Source organism: Pinus tabuliformis, chromosome X (assembly GCF_031772625.1).
Source record: "Pinus tabuliformis cultivar Carrire ecotype Pingquan chromosome X, CPIR1, whole genome shotgun sequence".
Lineage (NCBI taxonomy): Eukaryota > Viridiplantae > Streptophyta > Pinopsida > Pinales > Pinaceae > Pinus > Pinus tabuliformis.
Window position 1 is genome coordinate 246,200,758 of NC_142308.1, and position 19,025 is coordinate 246,219,782.

At 39.9% G+C, this 19,025-nt stretch overlaps 1 protein-coding gene across 5 annotated transcripts in view; it reads left to right on the forward strand.

Moving 5' to 3' along the window:
* Positions 1-19,025, forward strand: part of LOC149139294 (sugar transporter ERD6-like 16) — a 145,020-nt gene that overhangs the window by 81,531 nt on the left and 44,464 nt on the right. The gene's annotated exons all lie outside the window — the stretch shown is intronic.

Genomic DNA, 19,025 nt, shown 5'->3' on the forward strand with positions numbered 1-19,025 from the left:
GAGGCCACCCGAAAGGTCATAACAAGCAATCTTGTCACCGTGATGAATTTGTCCGTTGCAGAAAATGCAATAAAGAACGAAGATTAAGGCTGAGATCCAAAGAGGAATGCCGCATTTATCATGATGCTTGTAGAAATCCGAGTTGGGAGTGTGCTGATCTGCGTTATGACAAAATCACTTGTGAAGATGATGAGGAGAGAGTGAGCCGCAAAGCACACAGAGGATGTACAAATGTTGCTGCTGGTAAATCGACCTCACCACTGCGAGTGAAATTGTTCCCTTGAATTCCTCCTTCAGAATGTTGATACAGTTCTCAGAACGTATAGTGTGATGTACGAAGCTCAAAAAAAGGCATTGGATAATCTATGTGCAGAGATGCCAAACGATCAAGAGCTGACAGAGGCATTATAATTTTGTCAGTTTCCAGCTGAGGCTTATCAATAAAAGAAGCCAGAACAACGGAATTCACATCTGTATTGCTAAGCTATCAGCGATCGTGTCGAAGCATAATGTTGGGTATGGTACATTGGTGTGCTTAAACAATGGCCATTTCTATGAGATGATTAAATTCATTTTCTAAACGCTGGTCCATCTACTTGTTTCTTGCACATAATGCCTGGTTCAGTCGCTCATGTCTTATGGTCCAATGTCCTGCTTCTACTGGTGCATATGACCTCTGGTTAGTATGCTTTGAAGGAAGCAGTGTATGGTATGAAAGAAAAAGTTGAATGTTGAAGCTTTATTCCAACATTGTTTTTTGAGTTATTTGAAACAAACAAGTTTTAAAATCGTAAGAGATCCATTTCAGAAATCCATCGCTGCAGCGCATTTTTGCTCTTGATATTTGGATCTTGCACCACTCTTACATTTGGTGTTTGTGCCAGTCTTTCTGTAACATTCAAATACATCTTATTTAGCAATTCTTTATTTGGTTTTGAGAGTACATTTGGATTCAAGAATTTAAACCTTTGGAAAATGGCTAGATTTGATGATGCATTAGAGTTACTGAATACACTAATACATTCCACTATTGGTGGGATCGTAAATGTCAGCAAAGACACTCTCTGTGACATTTAGACCTGCCTGCATAATGCACAGGAAAAGATCGATTTTTTGCAGCTTGAATCACAGCTACAACATGAAGAGCTACATCAAAATAGACATCATTTTGAACCTGTTTCTATTCAGAACATTGAGACAGCCACCCATCAATAGCAAGTCAATATTGTTGAAGTTCATTCAGATCCAGTGCCCAATAAAGCAGTAATTGTGCATGCATATGCAGAAACTCAGTCTGCACTTCCCAAGCCCATCATCAGACCTTGGGAATAGCTTGTCCACAACAAGCATAGAATTGGTCTTGGATATGACAAGGACTTGTCCTTTCATATTCCAGACTATTCAAAGCCAATTCAATTTCAAACTGCTGGATTTCTTGAGGATGATTCATCTTCACCTTTTCTTCATGACAGTTCACCTCCACAACAACAACAACAACAGATTGTGAAATGCCAACATTGTGATTGAGTTGGCCATTTGAAAGATCACTGTTTTGATCTTCATCCATGTAAGCACTGTCATAAAACCACTCATTCTTCAAACAGATGCTTCAGAAACAAACGTTCTACAAGAACAAAGATTCATCTTGGATGGATCGCTTCTTGGCAATGGGCATCAACAGCCAAGAAGATATTCCAATCACATGTCAGAACTTGTTCCAGAGTATTGAACAGTCTTGCAGTTGAGTTTTCTCCATCATCTCACCTTGTATCTGACAGGGGGGGAAATGATGGTCATCTACAAGCTTCAAAGTCACATCAAGCGAGCCTGAGCCACAACCTGCCACACCAGTTTCAGAGTTGTAGCCAGAAACAAAGATGCCCCTGAGCATGCCTTCATTTGATAATGCCTCTTCAAAGAACTTGGGACACTTCCTCTAGTAGAAGACTTCAGCTTCTTGCCAGTTTCGGAAGAATTCCAGGAACGAAATTGAGGACACTTCCTCTAGCAGAAGACTTCATCTTCTTGCCAGATTTGGAAGAGTTCTAGGAATTGCATTAAGCATTCCAGAGTTGTTGGTCATCCTTAAACCATCACAGGTTGAGACTTCCCTTTTCAGGTTGAAGTTCTCCCTTTTATGCGGGGTGAGACCTCCCTTTCATGGTTGAAGGTTTCCCTCTTCAAAACAATAGGAGCACTTCCTCTAGCAGAAGACTTCAGCTTCTTGCCAGTTTTGGAAGAGTTCCGGGAACTGCACTAAGCGTTCCAGTGTTGGTGGTCATCCTTAAACCACCGCCCTTTATACCAACATTTCAGAGAGCACATTCAGCCTAGTGCTGCCATGCATTTTTTGCACATTTTGTATTATAGCTCTCTTCTTGGACTCATACATAACCCTTCGAATTAAGGGGGGGAATGTTGGACACCTAATCTTCAATGGGTTAGTGTGGAAGCCGAATAGACAAAAAGAAGTCCAAGAGACCTTGGGATGTGAAACCCAACAATCAAACAATGTACTATAAATGTATATCAGTTGTTAATAAAAGATGTATTCTCATGTTTTATCTTTCCTATTTTGTTGTTGCCCATGTGTGTTTAACAGATAGATCGACTGTCAGCGCCAAAAAACAAATTTCAAATTTAAATTTTGGAATTACTCAGCGACAATCACAAGGTTTGCAAGCGTGCCACAGGTAAGTGAAATATTAAATCATTGTTTTTTTCCACTGCCATCAGTATATTGTTTATCGATTAATCATGGTTTAAAACGCGAATTCACCTTGAATTGTAATGATTTCCCCTCTCCACCGATTAAACTCATTTTACTTTGTAAATTGGTGATTTCATTTGTAATTTTGTTTATTTTGCTGTGAAATTGGTAACGTCTGGTGAGATTTCATCCAGCTTCTCCCACAAAGATCTAGGATCAAATCCCGGTCTTTTCGTTTCTAACTAAAGTCTGTGATGGTGAAAGGCGACAAGGCTAACTGGGCCGAGCCCAAAGCACCAGATCTGTTGATGATCTATCCCGACATCCAGCAGCAATTACAGCAGAGCAGGGAGGAGCTGACATTCCCATTGTCAACGATTTTGAAAGAAGCAGGAGTTGACATCTCCACTGTGAGCAATTTTCAGGAACAGGAGCCGACATCTCCGTTGTGAATGTTTTTGAAAGGGAGCACTGACATCTCCATTGTCAATGAATTTTGGCAAGAAAAACGCTGACATTCCCATTGTCAGCGAATTCTAAAACAATAGGCAGAAAAGAAATGATGACAGCCAGTCTGCTAGCGAAATCGCTAGTTAAAACTTTGTTCCTGTACAACACAGTAATTTCGGGCATGCTTTCCAAACAAATGAGAATGAATTTTACGAAACCGAAAGAGGTTTTTGTCCACAACGAACCCATTTAGAAAAACCTCTCTCGGTTTTCTAACAACTATCACAGTTTTGGATTTTCGAATGGATCACTAGAACCTATTTTTTAGGATTTCGTGAGGAAAAAGTTGATACAAGAAGTTTGACTTGGATTCCACCTCACCAAATTCAACTTGTTGATCCTTATCTCCAGCCATGACTCCAGCAACAACATGATCTTTAGATGCAGATAGGATTGGAAAGTTTTATATGCATGTATTTGAGATGTACGTTGTGATTATTTAGATTTTGTAATTAAAGCTTTGCTAAAAACTGGTTTTTAGTTAGTTTGTCTTTTCTATAAAGATAGAGACTGCAGAGTAAGAAAAGGTGGCTTTATTGTAAAAACATTAGAATTCTGGTGTATTTGAGTAGATATTAAATATATTACAGTTTGATGAGCATTTGTAGAAAATTCATGTGTTGTAGTTCTCTGTCCGTTATTTCTCTATTATGAAAAATCTTCTTCATGTCTAGAAAATGTTAGTATCTGAGATTGGGATTCATTAATGCTCCTTTCTCGTATTTCTCTGTCATTAGTACTTGTTGTTCCTATCAGCTATATTTCTGTTTTCTTTTCAGTGTTCTTCTTCTAAATTTCTTAAATTGTCAAAGAAGTTATTGCTACTCTGCTTTTTGTGTCTTACTCATTAGATCTGTAGCATCATTTGATAAAACTGGACTCCATGCCCAATGGTGTGTTTTATATACAACCCAAGCAAGTTTTCACCCTACAAACTAAATCTAGCTACAAAACACAATTCCAAACGTACTACTACAGTGACCTAGAGTAGTTGAGTTTAGGGAGGAATCCCTCTCCAGGTTGAAGGGCCAACTTTAAACCTAAAAGAGTTTCGAGGTTACCTTGGAGGTTTTTCCCATAGTTGGGTTTCCCTCAAGTGATAACATTTTGGCGCCATTGTCGGGGAATGAAAGGCATATTTTTCCCTAAACAATTTGATTATTGAAGATCAGGTCTTTGAGGGAAAAAGAAGATTTGTATATCAGTTTGGCTGCAAGGTGTTTGCTTTGGCGACTCCATTCTCAACTGAATCTAGAGCTCAAAACTTTCATGAAGACTCCACTGGCTGAAGACTCAGTTACCTGAAGAACTGTTTGGCGACTCCACTGTCTCAAGATGGATCCATAATCTACAAGGCATGCTCCTATGAATCGTGCTCATATTCCTGGCTTTCTAAATCATATTCCTCATATAGATTGGTAATTATATTTGCTAGGATTCAAAGATGAGGATGGGGATGATGCTGCTCTTCATTTGGCGAAATTTCATATGCATATACATAGGCTTGGGGTTAAATTTCATGAAGACTGCCTGATGAAAATGTTTATGGCAACCTTAGAAGAAAAGGCAAGAACTTGGTATGAAAGGTTGCCACCTGCTAGTCTTTATTCTCTTAAAGATTTTCATACTATTTTTTATAAGAATTATAAGGAATGCTCCCAATCTTCATCATTTTTTGAGAACTGTTGTGAATCTTTCGAAAGATTTATTCAATATGTGGGAATTGGCATTGATAATGAAGATTTAATGGATGAAGAAATCAAAGAAGCCCTGTTTGAAATTTCTTTTCATCAGGAAGAACTAGTAGAGACTAGCTTTCATAAAGCTCAAGAGTGTTTTCAGCAAACAGTAACCTATCCCTTAGCTGAAAATCAAATTGAGCAGAATCTTAATGATGACAGTAATATGCCATTCCATGAGTTTGATGAAAATGTACAACAACCTTACTAGTCTTTTTGTGATCAAGATAGTCAACAATGTTTTCAACATTCTTCAAACGACCAAGAAAATGATAGGGACAACCATCTAGATATATTTTTAAATCAGTTATTTTCTGGGTTTTTGTCTCATGATGAAACTGGTGAAAATCAGAATTTTGAAAGTGCACACATGGAAACTCTAAGCAGTGAAACCAGTCATGAGGATAGATACCTAGAGTTGCAAAGAAATACTGAAGAAAAGAGGGATGTTTTAAACTCCTTGAATGGCACTGAAACTACTCTTGATTTTACATCCTTGGAAATGACAAACTCAGAAATTTTTAAAGGCCAAGATAACAGTCTCATTGAATCACAAGAAAGGGAAATTTTAAATGTTTTTGATGCACAGGATGTGGTTGTTCTGTTTGAACCTATTCAAGAATGTATAGAGGCTTTTTCTAATGTGAATGGTGAACAACCTCCTGCCATATTTTTTGAGAATGATGTTGAGAATCAAGATATAAAACAAGAACAACCAACATCTAATCATGAAAAGAATGCTTGTTTGTTGGTAGATCATCAAGAAGAGGTGAATTTGCATGTTTTCCAGGATCCTTTGGCTAGCCTGTTGGAGTCATCAGTGCATGCAGATTTTCTGTTGTCTATGGACCATGGGTTTTGGTTTCAGCTGGAGTTTGAGTTGCCATTTTCCAAGTTTCTCTTTTTTCAGAACAGTGAAAACAAATTTCAGTCGTTAAGCCAACTGCTTGCATGGTTGCATTGGGTTTTTGATTTCACCTGATTGGGTAGAGACTTTAGTAGGTTAGAGTAGGAAATGGCATGCAATGAGTTTGGTTTTTCTAGCAGTGAGTTTTTCAATTTCAGTTTTCAGTTTGCAGTGTGCAACAGTGTGTGGTTTTCAGCTGCAAAGTTAATTGGTTGCAAATAAGGTTGCCAGTTTCAGGTAAAATATTGGGATCAACCCAATGGATTAGGCCTCTGGTCTATGGGGTTCTTGCTGCCATCTATGATCGACAACATCCCCGTGGAGCTAGTTGTTATCACATTAACTTCGTTTATAATTTTTTTTAGAAAATGCCGACAGTTTCAGTGTCAGTGTTTTAGTTGTAATAAACAGGGAAATCATCGATAGCGGAGCTATCAGCGCTTTAATGTTCCAATAATGTTTTCTGAAGAAATTCGTTGACAATGGGCTTATCAACATTTCCGATATAATTGACAGGTCCACTTTCAACACCAAAAATCGAATTTCAAATTTAAATTTTGGAATTACGCTGACCACGTCAGCGACAATGATAAGGTTTGCAAGCGTGCCACAGGTAAGTGTAATGTTAAATCATTGATTTGTTCGCCGCCATCGGTATATTGTTTATCGATTAATCATGGTTTAAAACGTGAATTCACCCCGAATTGTAATGATTTCCCCTCTCCACCGATTAAACTCATTTCACTTTGTAAATTGGTGATTTCGTTTGTAAGTTTGGTTATTTTGTTGTGAAATTGGTAACGTCTGGCAAGATTTCATCCAGCTTCTCCCGCAAAGATCTAGGATCAAATCCCAGTGTTTTGTTTCTAACTAAACTCTGTGATGGGGAAAGGCGGCAAGGCTAACCGGGCTGAGCCCAAAGCACTGGATCTGTTGATGATCTATCCCGACATCCAACAACAATTACAGTAGAGCAGGGAGGAGCTGACATTCCAACTATTAGTGATTTTGAAAGAAGCAGGAGCTGACATCTCCACTGTCAACAATTTTTAGGAATAAGAGCTGACATCTTTGTTGTCAGCGATTTTGAAGGGGAGCACTGACTGGTTAGAATTCAATAGGGCAATGTATACGTTAATTCTCTTAACTTGATAATTGTTTATGTTACCTTTTTACTTATTAGCTTTGATCTTCCTTATTCCAATGTTCAATACATCAAACAACTACCAAAACATTAAGAACAATGACACAGTATATAGGCTATAGGCCAGGGCCAAAACCCCTCCTCTTGAGGGGAAAACCCGAAAAATCTCTTCTTATCTTTTAGATCTTTCAATTGACGAATACCGTGACCTAGACTCAGACAAATACCCTCCAAGATCAAGTCTTCCTTGGCCTCTTGCTGCAATATTTTCGACCTCCCAGTAGATCCGAAATTCTGCTCCCTAGCGACTACTGCAATTGTTGCTGCTTCTCTAGGAGACTTCTATCTCCCTCTAACAACCTTCCTCTTGACTTCACTTGCCTTGACTTGATTCCTAGGGCTAGTAGGATGCCCTAAGAGACCTTCGCTTTCCTTCCCTTCTCTCTTGCCTTCAAAATTGAACTTCAGACTATCCCAGCACAGAAACCCTAACTTCGCACTTCCAGAAGAATAGAGAGAGACCCAAACACTTTGACTTCTTCGTCCTTCTCTTCTTTGCACTTCCTTCTTCGACTTTCTTCTTCTGCCTTATTCTCATAAGAGATGAGTGAATGAATGATCCAAGTGGAGGACGAGTTCCTCTTATGTATAAGCTTCCTCAAGGGTGGATGTGATTCTTCATGTAGGCCAACTTGACAGCTCATTAGGCTGACTTGATCTTGGAGGTATTTTGACACTTTCAAGACAAAATCATTTTTTCTTTACAATATAGAATGTGCCCATAGGGTCTTCCATATATGACAATGACTCTTATACCTAGGACAAACCCTAGAAGCACTCAATGGGTGCTTGACCTATAAAATAAAAGAACTTGAGCATGAAACCCATGCTTCAATAATAACAATAATTTCTTTTTCATTTTACATTTACAAGAATACATTTCATACTAATGAAGACCGAACCTAGTTACACATTTTTCAACACTCCCTCTTAACTAGGGAGGTATTCATTAAAGGTACATGGTCATTCTCAATTTGAAGAGATCTCATAAGAAGAGTCGGATTGGTAACCCATCTGTCTAGCATCATAATAACCAACATTGTCACATAGCAAGGCCTTGACTAACAACTCTATCTCTCCACAAGATCAGAGCACAATGTTGGTGAGACCAATGATGTATAGACACCATCATCATTATCTCTCCAAGGTACATACCCCACCCGGGTGTTCACAGAGTATGACCTCCCATTGGACTATTCTTATCTTGGGTAGCTAATCCTCAAAGAATATCGGTCCACGACTACTCTTGTCTTGAATGCCCTACCACATTCTCAAAGAGTATCGAATGCCAGATGGTTACCCAATCCTCCATTCTTTCTTCCCAAGTGAAGACAAGAATGTTGTGTCTATCTCTCCCTCTCAATTAGGGAGGACAAATCCACCAAACCAAGTTTGTCCCTTAAGTATACAAGCTTCTTGTTTGGAAGTGATTTCGTCAATATGTCAGCGACCTGCTCATCAGTGGAGATACACCGTAGCTGCATCACACCATTTTGTACTAGCTCCCATATATAATGATACATGTTGTTGATGTGCTTTGTCTTCCCATGAAATACTGGGTTCTCAAACAAACGAATACAACTGGTGTTATCACAAAGTATCATTGTAGGGTTCATTGGTCCTTCAAACAAGTCAGATAGCAGCTTCCTTAACCAAACTGCTTCCCTGCTAACTTCACATGCTGCAACATATTCAACTTCAACACTACTCAAAGCAACAGTGTCTTTCTTTCTACTCATCCATGAGACCATATAGGATCCTAAACTAAAACATCCTCCTGTAGTGCTTCTTCCATCCTGTTCACTTCCTCCCCAGTCGAAATCTATATAACCAATCAATTGAACATCATTCCTTCTATCATATTTCAGGCAGTAATTGATGGTTCCTCGCAGATATCTCAGAATATGTTTTGCTGCTATCCAATGATCATGCTTCGGCTCCACTTGGAATTGACTGAGTACATTTATTGCAAAACATGTCTGGTCGAGTATTCACCAAGTACATCAATGAGCCAATTAGTTGTCTATATCTGGAAGGATCCATAGGGCTTGATTCAGAACTCCTTAGTCTTTTTAAGTTTGTGATCATCGGAGTGGTCATAGATTTATAGTCCATCATGTCGAACTTCTTCAATATCTCGATCACATACTTTCCTTGACCTAAATAGACTTCATTAGGTTCCTGCCAGACTTCTAGTCCCAAATAGTAATGCATCAACCCAAGATCCTTCATGTCAAACTCTGCTGCCAATTGTTTCTTACATTCTTCAATTCGACCTTCTACACCTATCAAGAGAAGGTCATCTACATACAGAAGAATAATTACAGGTTCATTGTTTACAACCTTAATATATAGGTTCGAATCAACATAACTTTTCATGAAGCCTAATCTTTGTAGGTATGCATCCATTCTAGCATACCATGCCCTTGGTGCTTGCTTGAGGCCATATAATGCTTTCTTCAATCTGCAAACATATGCCTTCCTATCTTTGATTTCAAATCCCAAGGGTTGTTCTATGTAGACTTCTTCATCTATAGTGCCATTTAGAACACAGTCTTGACATCCATTTGATGGATGTTCCATCCCATCGATGCTGCTAGAGAGACTAATGATCGAATTGTTGTATATCTTGCTGTTGGAGAAAATGTTTCTTCATAGTCGATGCCTTCAAGTTGAGAGAACCCTCTAGCCACAAATATTGCTTTATACTTATCTATACTTCCATCAGTTGCATGCTTGATCTTATAGATCCATTTGGAAGTAACCACATATTTGTCTTCAGGCCTAGGTACGATCTCCTAGACTCCATTCTTCATTATAGATTGATATTCTTCGTTCATGGCATCCTTCCATTCTCGATGTTCTACAACCTCTTCAAAGGTGGATGGTTCTACTTCTATTAATTTTGTCATGTATGCAGCATACCCATAATATTTCTTGGGTCTTTTACTTTCTCTAAATGATCCTTGAGCTGCCCCATGACCTTCTACATCAAGTAATGTAGACTTCAACCAATTAGGTCTTTTCCTTGTTTCTTGAATGACCATGGGTTGAACAGGTTCACTAGGTCCTTCTTCCTCATGGTGAGATCCTTCTCCTTCCTTGTCAACTTCTTCCTCAAATATGGGAAGTTCTTCGTCATCAAAATCTATAGAAAGTTCTTTTGATTTCTTGAATGCTATGCTCTCATCAAATATGACATCACGACTAACTTCAATGTGATGTCCATCTTTCATATAGATTCTATAGGCTTTCGATGAGTTACTATACCCAACAAATATGCCCTTCACACCAGAAGGATCCAACTTCTTTCTTTTGTCCTTTGGTATATGAATATACACAAGACATCCAAAGATTCGGAGATGATCTACAGATGGCTTCTTCCCAGTGAACACTTCTTCCGGAGTCTTGTTGTCTAGAGATCTATGAGGACATCGATTTTGTATGTAGATTGTTGTCTTTGTTGCCTCACCCCACAGAAACTTAGGTAGATCTTGATCGTGTAACATTGCTTTTACACTTTCTTCAATGGATCTGTTCTTTCTTTCTGCAACTCCATTTTGTTCAGGATTGTATGGAACTATCAGCTCCCTCTTAATCCCAGATTCCTTACAGAATGCTATAATCTCTTTGGATGTATATTCTCCTCCATTATCAGATCTTAGTATCTTGATTCTTCTTTTTGTAAGGTTCTCCACTTCAACTTTGAATTCTTGAAATTTAGTAAATACTTCATCCTTGGTTTTCATTAAGTAAACCAGGTCTTTCTTGAGTGATCATCTATGAATGTGACGTAATAAAGAAGTCCTCCAAGTGATTTTGGAGTCATAGGGCCACACACATCAGAGTGAATGAGATCCAAGATTTCTTTTGACCGTGACACACTGCTTCCAAATGGTCTCTTGGTATTCTTGCCCAATGCACATCCTTTGCAAACACCTTCATGATCCTCCTTCATATTTGGTATTCCATCTATTATGGAATTTAGAGTCGGAAGTATTTTGAAATGTAGATGACCAAACCTTCGGTGCCAAAGTTCACATGGACTAATCTCGGTGTGAACTAGGGCATGGTTTACGAGAGATATTAATCTGTAGATCCTTCCTTCTTGGATACCAATCACTTTTGCTTGTTCTATGCTTGAGCCTTTTGCCCATACAACTACTTTATCACCAATGAAGGCTCCTTTATCTTCTAAGCTTGAAATATAAAGTAGATTTTTGTGCAATCCTGGAACAAATAGAATGTTGTTGAGGTGGATGTTGCTTCCATCTTCGAGCTTATGGATGCTGATCCAATGCCTTTCACTAGATAGCTTTTGTTGTCTCCAAGTTCCACAGAGTATGCGGATTTTCCTTTTGACAAGGTCTTCAATTGGTGGGAGTGACCAGTCATGTGTCTTGATGCACCGTTATCAATCACCCAGATGTCTTCGTCTTGGAATGTCCCGGAGAGAGCCGAGTGTTTATTTTTGGTAGCATCAGATGTACTCTAAGCCTCAAAATTTGCAGGGAGGCTAGGACACATGTATTCCACAATACCCAACAATCGTTTTGGCAAATTCCACCTGGAAAAGGTTTTATTAAAATAATTAATTATTTTTAATGGATGCCTAACTTAAACTTAGGAAATTAAAATAATTAAAGGATATTAATTAAACTGGGGGTGAAACTTCTAGAAGAAGACGAGGATCAAGCCAAAATGATCTAAGCCATTGATTAGAATCTAATCTGGGTCGTTGGTTACTCAACGAGAAGATTATAAGAAGAGGCTTGATGGGCATTTGGAAAACATATCGAATGAGAGATTAGAGATCGAATTTTTCAAGAGTAGCAGCGTTGAGTTGCCGGAGTGAGATCGAGTGATCTTCTTGCAGTGAGGGGTAGGGATAGTAGTCCAGAGGAGAGTTTTCCAGATCCAGAGAGTGCAAAGAAGAGAAGGCTTAGAGCAGCTCAGAGAGGCAGCGCAGTGCCATGCAGAGGCAACGCAGAGCTTCAGAGGGAGTTTGAAATCTAGCTGGGAGAGTCGAGATCTAGTGCCAGAAGCCAGGGTGTGAGACCAGAGGGCTAGAAGGTCGAATTTCCAAACAACAGGAGATTAGCAGAGGAGGTGACACAAAGCCCAACCAGTGTGACGAAGATTTGCATAGGATTGACGTAGAAGCTGCGCAGAGGCAGCGTGGGGCCAGCCAACCAACCCCTGATCAGTGTCGAATCTCCCAAATCAGTGTGAGATTTTTCTCACTAACTCTTTGCCAGCATTTCTCTGTATCAGATAGTCAGTTTGGGCATCCAACAATTTGTACTCAGATTTACTACTGCATAATAATTAAAACCCTTAGCTGTTGCACCAGTTTTCCCACATTGGATTTTTTTGGGGACATTGTCCAAAAACAACTGTGTTGATGTGTGTGTTTATTTCTCTCCAGTGTAGTATTTAGTTTCCGTAGTATTTTATTTTGTGTAGGTTGCAGTGTATGTATTTCAGTATTTTCCGTAGAAAACTGCAAGTAACTTGTTCAAGTAATTTAACAAGTAGGTGAAATATTATCAGTTTGTTGCAGTAGGAATTAGGTAACCGATTCTTCACACTGAGAAGAGTCCCTTATCCCTTTCTTTGAGTGATACCTTCTTTGAAGAGAATATGGGACTCCATACTTCTTTGATACCTTTCTTGAGATGGCTTGCAATCTTCTTGATGATTTTCTTCATTGTAGAGGATATCTTCATGATGCTCGTAGAGAACCAAAGCTCTGGTACCATGTTGAGAATTCAATACGGCAATGTATATGTTAATTCTCTTAACTTGATAACTGTTTGTGTTACCTTTTTAATTTTTAGCTTTGATCTTCCTTATTCCAATGTGCAATACATCAAACAGCTACCAAAACAGTAAGAACAATGACACAATATATAGGTTGCAAGCTAGGGCCAAAACCCCTCCTCTTGAGGGTAAAACCCGAAAAATATCTTCTTATCTTTCAGATATTTCAATTGACGAATACCATGACCTAGACTCAGACAAATATTCTACAAGATAAAGTCTTCCTCGGCCTCCTGCTGCAATATTTTCGACCTCCTAGTAGATCCAAAATTCTGCTCCCCAACAACTGATGCTGCTTCTCTAGGAGACTTCGATCTCCCTCTAACAACCTTCCTCTTGACTTTGCTTGCCTTGACTTGAGTCCTAGGGCTAGTAGGATGCCCTAAGAGACCTTCGTTTGCCTTCCCTTCTCTCTTGCCTTCAAAATCGAACTTCAGACTATCCCAACGCAGAAACCCTAACTTCGCACTTCCATAAGAATAAAGAGAGACCCAAACACTTCGACTTCTTCGTCCTTCTCTTCTTCACACTTCCTTCTTCGACTTTCTTCTTTTGCCTTCTTCGCATAAGAGATGAGTGAATGAATGATCCAAGTGGAGGACGAGTTCCTCTTATATATAGGCTTCCTCAAGGGTGGACATGGCTCTTCATGTAGGCCGACTTGATAGCTCATTAGGCCGACTTGATCTTGGAGGTATTTTGACACTTTCAAGACAAAATATTTTTTCCTTTACAATATACAATGTGACCATAGGGTCTTCCATATATGACAATGACTCTTATACCTAATACAAACCCTAGAAGCACTCAATGGGTGCTTGACCTACAAAATAAAAGAACTTGAGCATGAAACCCATGCTTAAATAATAATAATAATTTCTTTTTCATTTTACATTTACAAGAATACATTTCATACTAATGAAGACCGAACCTAGTTACACATTTTTCAACACTAACATCTCCGTTGTCAGCGAATTTTGGCAAGAAAAATGCTGACATTCCCACTATCAACAAATTCTAAAACAACAGGCAAAAAAAAAATGCCGACAGTCAGTCTGTCAGTGAAATTGCTAGTTAAAACTCTGTTTTTCCTATACAGCACAGTAATTTCAGGCACACTTTCCAGACAAATGAGAACAAATTTTACGAAACCGAAAGAGGTTTTTGTCCACAACGAACCCATTTAGAAAAACCTCTCAGTTTTCTAACAGCTATCACAGTTTTGGATTTTCGAAGGGATCACTGGACCCTATTTTTCAGGATTTCGTGAGGAAAAAGCTCATGGACAGTTGTTGACTTGGATGCCACCTCACCAAATTTGACTTGCTGATCCTTATCTCCAGCCATGACTCCAGCAACAACATGATCTTTAGATGCAGATAGGATTGAAAATTTTTATATGCATGTATTTGAGATGTACGTTGTGATTATTTAGATTTTGTAATGAAAGCATTGCTAAAAATTGGTTTTTAGTTAGTTTGTTTTTTCTATAAAGATAGAGACTGTAGAAGAAGAAAAGGTTGGCCTTTATTGTAAAAACATTAGCATTCTGGTGTATTTGAGCAGATCTTAAATATATTACAGTTTGATGAGCATTTGCAGAAAATTCATGTGTTGTAGTTCCCTGTCCATTATTTTTTTGTTAGGAAAAATCTTCTTCATGTCTGGAAAATGTTAGTATCTAAGATTGGGATTCATTAATGCTCATTTCTCGTATTTCTCAGTCATTAGTACTTGTTGTTCCTATCAGCTGTATTTATGTTTTCTTTCAAGTCTTTTTCTAAATTTATCAAATTGTCAAAGGAGTTATTGCTACCCTGCTTTTTGTGTCCTACTCATTAGATCTGTAGCATCATTTGATAAAACTGGACTCCATGCCCAACGGTATGTTTTATATATAGCCCATCCAAATTTTCATCCTACAAACTAAATTTGGCCTCATAACTCAATTCCAAACCTAATACTACAGTGACCTAGAGTAGTTGAGTTCAGGGAGAGATCCATCTTCAGGTTGAAGGGCCAACTTTCAACCTAAAAGAGGTTTTAGGTTACCTTGGAGGTCTTTCCCGCAGCTGGGTTTCCTCTAAGTGATAACAACCTCTATCAATGATCATGCTCCTTTAGGTTACTGAACTTGGCATATGAATCTGCCCTCTAGCTAATCATTCATCCATCAATGCATCAACACTTAGGGTCTTCTTTCGAGTTGTTCACTGTTGATTTTTGGTAGCATCGGATGTGCTTTGAGCCTCAAATTTTGCAGGGCGGCTTGGGCACATGTATTCCAAAGAAACCAGTAAGCGTTTTGGGAAATTCCACCCAGAGACGATTTTATTAAAATATTAATATTTTTAATGGAGTTCCTAAGTCTAAACTTAGGAAAATTAAAATATTAATGGGTATTAATCTAATTGTGGGTGTAACTTCTAGAAGAAGACGAAGATCAAGCCAAAACGATCTAAGCATTTGATTAGGAGTTAATCAAGGTTGTTGGTTGTCCAATAGAAAGATATAAGAAGGGGCTTGAGGGTCATTTGAAAAACACACTGAGAGATCAAGAAAATTGATTTTCTGAAGTGAGAAGTTCTTAGGAAGAAAAATCGATTGAGGAGATTTTTTGCCGTAGAGGGTCAATGAGAATCTGGAAGAAGGAATTTCCGAAGAGTACGAGGCAAAGGGAGGACAGAAAGACGCATAGAGGAACGCTGACGCTGGCCCATGCAGTGCTGACGCAGAGGCAATGCATTCCTTGAGGGGAAGTCATGTTTCCTGCTAAGGGAAGTTGAGTTTCAGTTGCCAGAAGCCAGGGTGTGAGTCCGGGAGGCAGAAGATCGATTTTCTCAGCCAGTAGAGGTTCTGGAAGAGGGGCAACGTAATACCCAGCAGGGGTGATGCAGAAACTGTCGGGAGTGACGTAGTTCTGCGTAGAGGCCACGCAAAGAGTGACGCAAAGCCTCTAGTTCAACAGGATCAATCACTGATTCTCCCAGTAACAAGGTGAGATCATTTCACCATTCTTTTATCTAGTATTTTCTCTGTATCGGATTGCTAGTTGAGCATCCTAGAATTGTGTACTCAAATTTTCTCCTGCATAATAGTAAAACTCTCAGACCTGCTGCACTGGTTTTCCCGCATTGGGTTTTTCAGAGACTGTTGTCCAAAAATAACAGTGTCCTATGTGTTTCTATTTTCCTTGCTTAGTTTCTATGTTTCAGAATTACATTTAATTTGGTGTAGGTTGCTTCAGTAATTTACTTCAATGTTTCAAGAAGAAATCTGAAATAAGTTTGTAATGTAATTTACGATCTAGGTGAAGTAAATTCAGTTGGTTACAGTAGGATTCCAGAGATTGTTAGATCTAGGAATTTTGACATGGTATCAGAGTTGTTGATGTGAAATAGGGAAGAGTAGATTTGGCTCTGAGGAAAGGGCCAACTTACTGCAGCAAGCAGCAGTTCGAATCCCCTGAGGGATTGCATATTTCTAGCCAGGAGGGCTATATTTTCGAGTTTGTCTCTCTCTGAGTGAGTCGACAGAGAGGTAAGACTGCCAGATCGATAATTTGCTGGGGAAGAAGTAGCCACGCAGAGCCTCAATGCAAAGATAGAGGGACGCATTTTTCTACAAGCTGAGTGTTGGGCAAAAAAGCCATTGGAAGAAGGAAGCAAATCACATAGTGAGGGAATACTTCCTCAGAGATTTCTGGCCAACGAAATCAGTATTTCTCAGTTACTGGGCAACAAAGGAGCAACGGACTTTCAACCCCATCAGGGAGTGCGTAAGCCATCCTAGGAGCTACGTAGTAAGGTGAAAGAAGGAGTTGTTCGATATTTTTTGGAGGAGATGGCAACCAGTGGCTTGAGGGATCAGGTCAGGGTGGACGAGGCTTCCAACTATGTCATATGGAAGGCTAGAATGTCTTTCCTTCTAGATGAGCATGCCTTCAAGACGTATGTTGATAGTGTGGTAGCTGTCACTATGGACGCAGATCCGCTGAAGAAGTACAGAGCTAAGATGGTGAAGGAGAAGAGGATGATCCTGGATGGAGTCAAGGATCATATGGTATGTCATGTTGCTAGAAGAGGCACTGCTAAGGAGATGTGGGATGCCTTGGCCACATTATATCAGGGATCTTTCGAGCAGTGGAAGATGTACTTAGAATAGAAGTTGAGATCTGCGTAGATGCAGAAGAGAGAACGTGTGGATCCATTCCTCATGAAACTGAAGGAGACCTATGATAAGTTGTCGGCTGGGGGGCACACACCACAGGATTCTAAGTTAGTGAGACTGGCTCTAAATTTCGTCTTGGATGAATGGAAAGTCTTTGTCCAAAGTATCTTGGGCAGAGCAACATTGCCAAATTGGGACGAGATGTGGGCAGCTCTGAAACAAGAAGAGTTGAGGAGAGACCTAGTCAAGGTCAAACTTGACGGAAGCAACAACAGCAGTGGGTCGAAGCCCAAAGTAGAGGAGGAGGATAAAGCAACCCTTGCATCGAAGGGACAACATGGGCAACAGAGACGAAAGAAGGACATCTCCAAGGTGAAATGTTTAAGATGTCGTGAGATGGGCCACTATGTATCCCAGTGTCCTTTGAAGAAAAAGGACAAGGATGAGAAGCACAATCCTAAGGTTGTAGCCACAAAGATTGAATAGGAGGAGGAGTTCGCCATGACAACCAAGATACCTCAAGGAGGGAGGTGGGTTGATATAGAATTGTAGTTCAATAGAGCTATAGATGGGCAGGATCCTTGAGGAGCCCACCTCCTGGATCATCACCTTGCTACGAGAGCCCATGATCAATAGTAGCGAGATGGAGGAGCTTTTAGTTGGTACCACGGAGTGGTGGAGTGACAGATGCAGTAGCTAGCAGCGCCAAAACTTGAGCAGCGCAGAGCAGAGAGGCAGCAGTGCATGGAGGCATAGTGCAGAGCTTTAGGAGCACAGTGGCTTTAGAAGACAATGTGGGACTAGCAGCAGTGAGGCTTTCAGCACCGAGGTGTATCCACTGGATACTTGTCCAGATTTGGGTGTTTTCAGTTGCTTCTCTTAGCAACTAAGTTGTAGTACGGATGCAGCGTTAGTAGTGGCAGCGTTAGCAGTTGGCAGTGCTAGCAACATAGCAGATGCAACATTTGAGAGGGAGTTGTAGTACAGATGTAGCATTGGCAGTGGCAGTGTGAAAGGTAGCAGTATAGTAGCAACAGCAACAACAGTGCAGTAGTTGGTGCACAGCATGTCAGACATCAGCAACGCAAAGGACGATGCTTCAGAGTCAGGGCAGTATGCGGTAGAAGTGTATTGCTAGAGCACATTCCTCGCTAAGAGGGAGTGTTGATTTGGGGTAGCATCGGATGTGCTCTAAGCCTCAAATTTTGCAAGGATGTTTAGCCACATGTATTCCAAAGAACCCAGAAAGTGTTTTGGGAAATTCCACCCAGAGACGATTTTATTAAAATAATTAATATTTTTAATGGAGTTCCTAAGTCTAAACTTAGGAAAATTAAAATATTAATGGGTATTAATCTAATTGTGGGTGTAACTTCTAGAAGAAGACGGAGATGAAGCCAAAATGATTCGAGCCTTTGATTAGGAGTTAATCTAGGCCGTTGGTTGTCCAAAAAAAATATATAAGAAGGGGCTTGAGGGTCATTTGGAAAGCACACTGAGAGATCAAGAAAATCGATTTTCTGAAGTGTGAAGTTCTCAGGAAGAAAAATCGATTGAGGAGATTTCTCGCATTAGAGGGGCCGTGAGAATCTGGAAGAAGGAATTTTTGGAGAGTAGGATGCAAAGGGAGGACAAAAAGAAGCACAAATGAAGGATGATGCTGGCCCACGCAGTGCTGACGCAGAGGTAGCACAGTCCTTGAGGGGAAGTCGAGTTTCAGTTGTCGGAAGTCGGGGTGTGAGTCCGGGAGGTAGAAGATCAATTTTCTCGGCCATCAGAGTATCTGGAAGAGGGGTAGCGTAATACCCAGCAGGGGTGACATAGAAACTGTCGGGAGTGACACAGTTCTATGCAGAGGCCACGAAGAGGGTGACGCAAAGCCTCCAGTTCAGCAAGATCAGTCATTGATTCTCCCAGTGGCAGGGTGCAATCATTTCACCATCCTTTTGTCTAGTATTCTCT